Source organism: Vespa velutina, chromosome 6 (assembly GCF_912470025.1).
Source record: "Vespa velutina chromosome 6, iVesVel2.1, whole genome shotgun sequence".
In the NCBI taxonomy this organism is placed as follows: Eukaryota; Metazoa; Arthropoda; class Insecta; order Hymenoptera; family Vespidae; genus Vespa; species Vespa velutina.
This window is the reverse complement of record NC_062193.1, coordinates 53,424-64,900: the sequence shown is the minus strand read 5'-3', so window position 1 is coordinate 64,900 and position 11,477 is coordinate 53,424.

The window sequence follows — 11,477 nt, the reverse complement described above, 5'->3', positions numbered from 1 at the left end:
TTCCATATATGACAATATATTACTCAAATTAATAATGCTTTCTATGTTGATGTGTTTGAATATACTTATGAATATCATAATTCATGTTTTTTGAACGTTCACAATGAATACCATAATGTGGACCTATGAAATGGCCACGCGACCTCAATGGAAAATCACCATGATGATAGTAGACCGGCATTCAACATATCGATTGATTCTAGGAGTAATTATATCATTAATTAAATTTCGAGTGATTAAAGATAACAAAGAATTTGCAAATATGTTCCTTTTTCTTTTGTTTTTCTTTCTTCCTTTTTTTTTAACTTATTTATATTATGCTTTTCTTAAAAATCCTCGAAAGAGACAATGTCTAATGTTTCATATTGATCCATCGAAATATTTTTTAACGTTTTGACACTAAGAAAAAGATTCAAGTTACTTCATATAGATCATAAAAAAGGAATGAAAATTAATTACAAAACAAACAAAAGCAACGGCATTAACACAGACTGGCGTGGAATAACAGTAAGCGGTCACGCTCGTTGATTTTTCGAGCACAGAAGCGAAAAGACATTCTGCGATTTTTTCCTCTCGATAAGGTCGTAAAAAAAGATCGATAGGAACATTTCATGGGTTCTCCCTTTATTAACAAATAAAAAGTGATAAGTAAGAATACTTTTTATATCGATAAATTCGATCACGATTTAAAATGATCTTCATTTATTATCACGAGCACAACTCGGATTTTGTTATATAGATATGGCAATAACAGTACCTATCTACAATTATTTCAACTACGACTTTATTGCATGCCTTAGTTAATTATATCTACGCCTTGAACGTTCTCTTTCCTTCTGAGATTTTGCGAATAGCTGATGTTACAAAATTGAATCAATTAACGATCACGTATCCGGGATTCTAAATGTATAATTTATTTTTAGATATAGCCTATATTTAAAATATAAAGATATATAATATCATATTTGAAATCGTTCGAAGATGAACGATTGAATTAATTAATCACGTAGTTCGCGCCTATGTATTATTGATATAATTATTAAAAAGATATATCTAAGAAAGATTAATTTTGTAATAACCTGTTCGTACATGAAGAATGAAACTTGAAACGATTAAAACATTAAGTAACTTTCGACGTACATATACGTATATTGAACTTGAATTAATCACGACTAAATATCGTGCTTCTAGAAACTCTTATGAAAGTAGAAATAGTTGTGAATTATGTTCATAAACATTTGTAAAATTGTAGTGAAAACGATTCTAAAAAGAAGAGAGGCAAGTAAGAGGCTAATCGCAAGTTACTACCTACTTTCTTCTTGGTAAATCGTGAAAATGGCATTGTCAATAAGTTAGATGAGGTTATTGGTCATTGACAAACATTAATATGGAAAGTTTCCATTCTCCGATGGTTCTTTTACATCATGTTCCGTATGATGTATGACAAATCGTTTCTCTAACGAAAGTGCGCATAATATAAATGTTCGGCTTTTGAATTGTTTAACATCGTTCACAAGGCGCATACACGAGGAGACATTACGAGTATATATACCGCATACTCTTTGCAACGTGACGAATGCGTTACGTGACTTCGTCGAGTTGTTCGACATAAGGAACAACTTAATACGAATTGAAATTAGATACTTTATAAGAATTCTTATGAGTTTTCACGATTACCTAATATCTAACTTTGATGTTGATAGATAAAAAGAAAAAAATTACTGATTTTCTTTTTCTAATATTCTATATTCTATTTCTCCAAGGACTGATAATAAAAGATAGACGTATCCTTTGTAAATATTTTAATATTTAATTATTAGATCATTCGGATCGTTCGACAGATCAGAATTTTCACATTTTTTCTCAGGATTTATCGTTTTTGAAATTATCGAAAAGGGATGAAAAAATATGCGCACCTATTATGACAGGGAAGAGTCAACAGTTGTCATTAAGAAAAGAGACGAGTAGAACGAGTTAGTGGAGACAAATTCGCGATCGAAACGAATGAATCGCAAAGCTCAAACCGGAGATACTCGGAGCGTCTGCTTTTATTAGGACATAACGGATGCGTCTACATCCAGTTTTTATCATAGCAGCCGACCTTTACGTACTCGTATATAACGCCGTAATAGTAAAATGAGATACGTACTACTGTTATGGGAATCACGACTTGTTACTAAAAAACGATCGATGCAAGGACTTTTATTTATTTTTCCTTTTATTCTTTTTCTGACAAATCTTTGCTCTTTTCTTTTTTTTTTTTCTTCTTACTCTTATCATCATTAATCTTGATCGGATTATCGACGACAACGATCATTAATTTTTTATTTGTTATTTTTAAAAACAATCAATGCTACAAGTTTATTTATTTGAAAATTTGTCAACGATTTAAAACATTCACTGTAATAAATATTAATAACGATCGTACAGTGCGAAGAAATTCAGAATTAGACATTATTATTGAATGTATTGAAAAAGAAAAAAAGGTCATAATAGATGTATCCAAACGGGGACGTAGTATTATTATGTAACTGGATATGGAAGAAAACGACAATAAATCTTTTTATGTCAAACTTTGTTCTTCTGAGATTACGATCCTACGACTACAAGCACGTAATATCTTATCTGAATGTAACGCGAATAAGTGTATACATTCGGTTTTTTCTTTCCATTGTCCGTGAAAACAGAGAGGAGTGGGGAGAAAGAGAGCGAGGAAGATAACAATTTCCTTTCTCTCAGAGATAAAGCTGTGCGTCGCTGAAACCCAGTCGAAGCTTTTGTCAACGTTAATTGTCAGTATCTTTTACTTTCCTACACACACACACACACACACACACATGTATATATATATATATATATATATATATATATATGCATATATGTAAAAAGAAAGAAAAAGTCTAACGAGTGCAAATGTTTAAAGCAGAACCGTCTTGTCCTTTTGCAACGTGTGAGAATTCTCGCAAAATGACAAACCGGGTTAGGGAGACAAGAAACGGTTATTTGTTTAAATACCGTGAATAAGGCCGGCGGAGAGTCGGTTATCGATGTAACGACCGGTTAGAATCACAAACCACAATTGCTATTCCGATTACGGCGAACGAAAGTTGAAACTTTTCTTTCAAGAATCGCTACCACTTACTCGTTAGACAAAAATTGACCACCCGTCTCATTATTCATTTTTCATCTTTCTCCTCTCCTTCGAACGATCATATATCTTATGATGAACGAATTTTACAACATACCAATGTTACTACTGTCTTAGTGACGTCATGTCCTACTTTTTACGTGGAAAGTTGATTCGAGCGATGATCAAAGGTAAAATTTCGGTAATTCTCCCTGTATTGGTTACGGTGAATTAATTTTTTGAAAGTGGATTTGAAAGTCAATAACAAAAAGCAAGTAATTATATTGTTCTTCGAATAATTATTAAATCTATAGAGAGTATACGATGAAATAACAAGTCGTTGTTCAAGAAAGATTCATTCGCCTCGGTTGATTGTAATATATTCTATCGAACGGATAAATTTTATATACCGGTCGGATATTTAATAATCGCTTTGAATCGTTAGAAACACGTTGTCACGATCGAATAGGACTATTAGTACCGTTATTACGCGAATCCTATACACTTCATACATATGTATGTACTTAGACGTATGCTACGCGTCTCTACGCATTTCTCTGATTTACATACACGTGAGACGACCTAGCCGTGAGCAATGCATAACAGTAATGACTAGAAAAAAAGAGAAAATAGACATGATAAAGAAAAGGAATAAAGATGCGAGAGAGAGAGAGAGAGAAGCGATTACATCTTGATACGCATATGTACATATGTACGTACAGGTGCATAACCGACGGCTATGCACCAGTGCATTCTCTCGTACACTGTCGAAACGCGTTACTTGCTAAGAGAATTTTGTTTAGATCATTTTGTAGATCATTTTTTGCAACCACCTTCTGTTTGTCTTTTCAATTTCGCGTGTAAGCTTTCCAAAGTTCTTTTTACCGTGAACGAAAAAGAAGGAAAGAAGAAGAAAAAAAGGTGATCGTTCGGGACATTTGCTTATTACGGGAAACAAAAGTAGGTCGATGAAATTCTAGATCAGCTGATCACAGTAATAAAATTTTAGGAACACGCAATCGTTCTCATTTATAAACGAACGTGATAAAAGTAAATATTTGTTTGGAATCCGAATGGAACCGATTTTGTAATGAAAAGAAAATGCACGTCATAATTTATTTTTAACACGTTTTGATTTTTGCACCGTTAACGAATAATAATGTACGAGTGCATTTCTAATAGTTGATGTAGACCTTAAATCGTCATAGTAACACGCGCGTAACATCAACGTACGTTGAATTCAACGCGAAGGATCGTACTTTGTTTCAAATTCCGACGATTATCAAACCTAGTGGTAACGATAATGATGCGTTAGAAGCATCATAGAAGAGAACAATACTAACTATCTTTTGTCAACGGGAAACGGCGATTATGCAATGTTCATTCGCCATTGTCATAATTATTTCGTTATATTCTTCTAGCATGAATTTGCCTTTGTCTCCCATTCGTTCTGATTTTTTCTAATTTTATCACAACGTCTTTCTCGAAACGAGTTAAATATTACAAAAAGAAAAGAAGAAAAAGTTGCCGCAAAAAAGAAACTCTAACATATAGTAGGTCTACAATGACAAGCAACGTAAATACGATTCGTGTCGTGACAGTGTTATTAGTTAATATTTTACGAGTCCGTTCCTTTCATGTACAATCTGAGATATTAAAATAATTTCGCACAATTTCGCACAAGTTTACATTATAGAACGTAAACCAAGATAAGAAGCTAGAAAAAGTAAAAAAAGATTTTAATGCAAGATCGAGTGGAAAAAAAGGAAAAAAGGAAAAAGGAAAACAGAAGAAAAAAAAGAAAACAAAAGAGAAGATTACAAACAAGCTTAAAAAGTGACAGTCGGTCGAATATTCGATGTCACTTGGCGTTAAGTTCAGAAACCACACAACCTTGAGAACCTTGACGTGTACACATTTGTAAATATGTGAGTGAAGGTGTATCGATAAATGACACGTTTCATGAATTCTCAGACATACGACGCATTATCGGCGATTATGTATATTAATAATATTTGTATATAAAGAGTATCGGTAAAAATTCGGTGTACGAACACTGAATATAATTGTAAATGATAAAAGAATGTAGTAAGTATTTAACGTTCGTTAAATAATACGTAATACATCAAATTTTATTCATACGCTATCTAACATTCTGTCGGATTAATCTAATCTGATAAGATGTTTGAATAAATATTTATCAAAAATAACTTGTTTTATTAGTCTTTAGTAGCTTTATTAATAAACCATGACATTTGCACTTTTACTTTTTCGACACTGTATGATCATTCTCGAGTACGTTTCGTCACGTTGGTAAACAGAACATTGACATTTTGTTTTTTTTCCCCCAGTTATTAGCCACGACAGGAATTGCTAATTACGTGCTCGCGGTGCCGTTACGCTAATGACAAATAATATATCGTACGAATTATCGTTGTTCGCCAACGAATGACCTTGACAAATATATTACGAGAGTTTGTGATTCGTCTTGTTACGAAATATCGTGAGCGATTCGAGGTAAACGCACGCTCACTTTTCGTTACGAAGCATTACATGCTTCGTTATACGCTCTCGCCGATGTTTATGGTTTTTTTTTTTTCTATTGTAGCAAACGTCGGTTATTCTGATATGAGCCGTTGATTACGAAAGTAGCTCCATACGTGGCTTAAATCGCGCGCGCGCACACACACATGCACACTTTTTTACAGTCTTGCTTTATTATTACAATATAAATCGATGTAACACAAAATAAAACGATAAGTTTAATATTTATAGATTTTGAATTTAAATCACTTTCATAATTATAGGGACATATGTGATTTTGCGATCACTTTTCTTAGTTTCTAACGAATCTTTTGACGGTACTCTATAGAACCACATTTGGCTGAGATAGGCAAATATTTATTGTCCGATGTCTTAGCTTCGAGCTACGCATATCACCGATAAAACGATTGTTCCAGAGGTGAAACTTACCTATGATAATATGAGACGCATTATGCTAATGCGCAAAGTGGATCGTAAAACATGAATTATCTACTGTACGTCGGCACTGTACACCACTCTCTCGAAGAAAAAAGAAAAAGAAAAAGAAAAGGAAAAAGAAAAAAGGCAAGCCCACTCTATGCAGCTACTTGTCCCAACATGTACAATTTTGTATCGTTAAAACATTATAATATCCTCTTTGACAAGATGCATTACGTTCGTGCACTCGTAATGGTCACTGTAAGTAAATCGAGAAAGAGAGACGGGAGAGAGAAGATCGTTTTCGATGTTTTATTAGAAAATCGTTTGATTTTATGTTCAATAAATCCATCTTCTCTCCTTCTTTTCTTTTCTACGATGTTACCAGCAAATGTTATTAGAAAATTATGTACGAGCAAGCATAACCCGTTTTTATCTTTCTCTTAAGCGCAACACGAGCTTCCTTAAACGTCGAGAACGTAAAATTGACGCCATTTTCTTCGATGTACCAAGCCAACTTTCTAATCCTTTCAGAAAAATACAAATTTTTATGTACGTACGTACAGCCTTCGTGTACGACAATGATAAAGCGAGTTTTTGTTATCTTTAAGTTGGACAATAAGGTAAAAGAGAAAGAGGGAGAGAGAGAGAGAGAGAGAGAGAGACAGAGATAGTATGACGAACAAGTTATCGATACGTTCCCATCAATTTTATACATGGGCTATCGCGATCGGTGAAGTAAATCGAGCGAAAATACGATCCTTCGAGAAACCATTGATCCAGCAAATATAGATTCAAAAGTAGCAAAAGAAAGAGAAACACGGAACTGTGGATCGAACGAGAACAAAGGATTATTATCGTCGACGTTGTACGACAAAGAAAACCGATCGCAGATCGTTTTGTATCTGTTATATATCAGAAGATATCTTCTTACTATATTCTTTCTGCTTTTTCTCTTTCTTTATCTGCTTTTAACGTGTATTATTGCTTTGTTATCGACTATGAGATAAAAGAAAAAAAAAAAAAAAAAAGAAGCAGAAACATTTTTCATTCAAATGATAATATCTAAATTTTCTTACGAGCTAGAATAGACTTTTTTTTTGGATTAATTAGAGCTCACCTTGTGATTTCTTGGTGTTCTCGATAGATTGCTCCGACCATTGATAAGAATATTGTCATTGAGAAAGGACACATCGCAAGGTGACGGTGGTCCACCCGAAAGCTCCCATTCGGAATCATCGGTCGTTGAAGCATCCAAAGTTGCGTCTAGCACTATAATGCCACCGTCTCCAACCTGAAAAAAGGAAGAAAGGAATAAGATTTCAAAATCAGAACGAGGGACGCTTGGAATCCAGTGAGGCGACTCTCGAGTCTACTCCTGAACTCTTGTATTACGATATATAATACATATACACACACATATATATCGAATTCCGTCGACCAGTTTCATGCTTGATGGAAAGTTCTTCTTGTTAGTTAAACACCAAATGATCGATTCTTTTTTTATTAAATAATGAATAACCGATTGTTTTCTTCATGCGGCTCTTTAGGATTTAATCAAATATCCTAATAATGAAACATCAGATAGTTTTGTTTTATCAAGTGAAAGGAAATTAATTTCTTATCTGTTCACACACACACACACACAAATATATATATATACTGCATTTAATTAATATTAATATATCATTGTTAACAAAATCACCGATTAAACAGTATACATATATGTATAAATAGAAAAATTTGACTTATATAGTCTATAATGGAGCATGAAAGTAAAGGAAAATATATAGTAATTGCGTGACCGTCCATTAATAGCAATATTGCGGAACTTGGATTGAATTTTATTATCGATAACTTGCATTATCAAATGATTATCTAATTTTTAATGTAAATGGATTAAACATACTCTACCAGTGTTCTAATCGCACGGCTTTGCGTGTTGCCTTTATCTACCGTGCAAACATTGACACGTATCGCTGACGATAATGAAAAGTTTAATCTCAAATATGATTTCTTATAGCTTTCACTAAAAAAAAAAAAAAAAAAAAAAAAAAGAGAGAAAACAGAAGAAGAAAGAAAAGAAAAAGAAAAATTTATTCAATGATTTCATCTGAGTGGAAGAAAGAGAGAGATTCAGCGATTTCGATTTTTCGATGAATGGAACATCCTGCCGACTCTCGACAAAAAAAAAAAAAAAAAAAAAAAAAAAAAAAAAAAAAAAAAAAAGAAAAAAAAAAGAAAAAAAAGAACGACCAGGCCGCACGCAAACGAAGACTTAAGCGTTCTTTCAAGGGTTCTTTTCTTCCATTGAAAAGAGAAAAAAATGATTCGTGTTATTTCACTAATACATGCCGAGAGAGTCCTTCGAGCTCGTGAAGCATCGCGTCGGCCATGATACTCTCGATTTTATACTTTCCTTTCTTCGGAATGGAAACGGTTATGTTTTACGTGATGACTCGTTTGATTCTTTGCTCGTCAAAAATTTCCTTAGAACGGCATTAAATTTTGTTTATATAAAGTATCCCTTTTATTCGATCTCACTATTTTTTCCTCCAATTGAATATTAAATTTTATCCAATATAAATTAATACGAAATGTTTTATTTTGCAATTATTAAAAAGAATATTATAAACTATTTTTAATCAGTTCTGAATTCGTTTCTGACGTTTCAGCACGGTCACAAGTTCTTTTTTTTTTTACATAAATACTCCATACTCGATTTTCTTTATAATAAAGCAAAGCAGGAAGAGTTTCTCTTCGATTCGAAAGTGTCGGCAGAAAAGCATGGATCTTAACGACGCTTATGTGAAATCGATCGATTCACCGAGGCGCATACCGTCATGACGAGGACGTTATCGATTTCCGGTCCACTTCCGGAGTCGTTCGAACCAGAAATTGCACGAGAATTTCGTTTCGAAAGCGATCCTACTGTTCCGTTTCGCGTTTAATTCAACATAAATTTTTCAATTATTCTAGAGAATATTTGACTTCGTTGGTACAGTATCGTTTTGTTAAGAGTACAAAAAATGGTTCCTCGTCACGCGTCGTAACGTTGAGAACTACGTTAACGGACGAGCAACGATGGAGGTCGTATTCGAGTCAGCAACGTAACATCTGCGCTGAAACTTAGTTCAAGGATGCAAATACAATATATATATATATATATATATATATATATATATATATATATATATATATATATATATATATATATATATATATATATATATATATGTATATATAGTACCAAAAAGTAAGTAAACATATGTTTCTTACGTTAGACTAGTTTTTTTTTTCTAAAACCTGAAATTAGCTATCGTAACAACGATAATAGCCAACGTCAGGACAAAGACTCTCTATTGTTTTTCATGTATTGTTCGCCAGTTCCTTTTTCTTATTAACTTATCACTATCACACTGAATTCATTAGAACACATTACTTTTAAGAGTTAGAAAAATGAGTAAACATTTTTAATCTTTAGCTGAAATTCTGTTGAAATGTATTTTTTTTATTATCTGTACTGTATTATAAATTCATAGGATATAACAAGTATCCTTGCATAGCACAAATAAACTTTTTGTTCATTGTACAAAATGCAAAGTATTTACTTACTTCTGTTATATACCGAACTCAAAGATCTACCGATTGTAAGAGTTTGTATTAAGTAGGTTCTCTAGGAACGTCCAAGTTATAAAGTCAATTTATAAAGAATTTTTAATCATATATACACGTAGACACTATAAATTGTTTAATAGTAACTAAATCGAATTTCTTTACATTCATTTTCACATCAATATCGAATTCTATTAAACTTGTCGATAATTTCAACAAATCCTATTGATCCTAAACTTAATGACTGAAGTATTCTTGAAGAACGTAGGAATACTTTGAATAGTAACCGTACGTGTAATTGAAATACGAAGAAACAAGAAAAAAAGCTAAAGTATTGAGTGAAAAATAAAATAAGTGTGAATGTAATTTAACGATATAGGAAATGAGTTCTCGAAGAGAAAATATAGTTAAAGGAGCGGCAATGAACCTGAGTGTAGGGTCCCTGACTTCATGAGAAATTCCCAGGATGTGTTTCTTTCCATTATTCCGAGCGTAAGGAGGTATCACTCTGTTGTAGATAGACCTTGAACCCTCCGAGAGTCCAACGACAACAACGAAGACATTTGCTTAACTATCGCATGTGAATATATATCCGAACAAATACATGTCCCTTTACACACTCTTACATTCTTTTCTATCCTTTACGCGTATATATAAACACATACGTTCGCATAACTAAGCGGAAGGATATCAAAAAAAATTACAACCACGAATTTACATATTCGTGCATCGTACAACATAAATATAAAACGATTTTTAAATAATTATTCGTACAATTATCCTCCCCCCCCCCCCCTCTCTCTCTCTCTCTCTCTCTCTCTCTCTCTCAAACGAACGATACTTAATTCGAGTATCTAATTGCGAGGTGGACCATTCGGACAAGCAAAAAAAGCTTGATTATGAATTAATTGATCACTAATCTTTTAAACTACCTTGCAATTTTCTTTTCTCTTTCGTTTCGTGCAAAATTGAGTTTCTTAGCCATATTATTATGAAATTATAAAAGAATGTTTCACGAAGAACATATACTTTTATACAAGAACAAATAAATGAAACTTTATTTTCCGATTAAAAATGACAATAACACGGAGACGAACATACAGATTATTAAAATATTACTTATGGTTACTTTACATATATCCTCGTAACTTAGAAGAAAGGTAACTAATAACAATAATTTTATAATTATTCTCAATTCTCATTAATGTGATTGGACAAAAATTTATCGAGTATCTGATTGAATATCGAAGAAGATGGATACGTTTTTATGTTTCAGGAAATACGTGTATATCTATAATCCATCAAATTAATAGCTTTCACAAACATCTCTGATCGATGTGTTGTAATAGATGATCGTCGATTGGCTTCATACAAAATAGAGAAGTTCAAATCGAGAGAGAGAGAGAGAGAGAGAGAGAGAGAGAGAGAGAGATCGTTGACTGCTCGAAGCTCTTCCTGGATCGCGACCGGTTCCACGTATGCAGGAAACGTCTATTTGTGTCATCTCGAGCGTCGAAGCGACGCGAATGCGAAATACTCGGAGGGAAGCCTACCGTATCGAGATCGCTCTTCCCCTCGTTCAAAAATATAATCGCAATCCGCGGTAAACTTCTACGATTCAAGGATTTCAGAGATTATTCTTATCGAAAATATATAACGTTGATAATATTTTATTTTTTTTAAATTTAACATTTATTTTCAGATGCGAGATAGTTTTCAAGTACTTACATGATAACAATCAATTGATACATACAACATGTGTCTCTGAATTGTA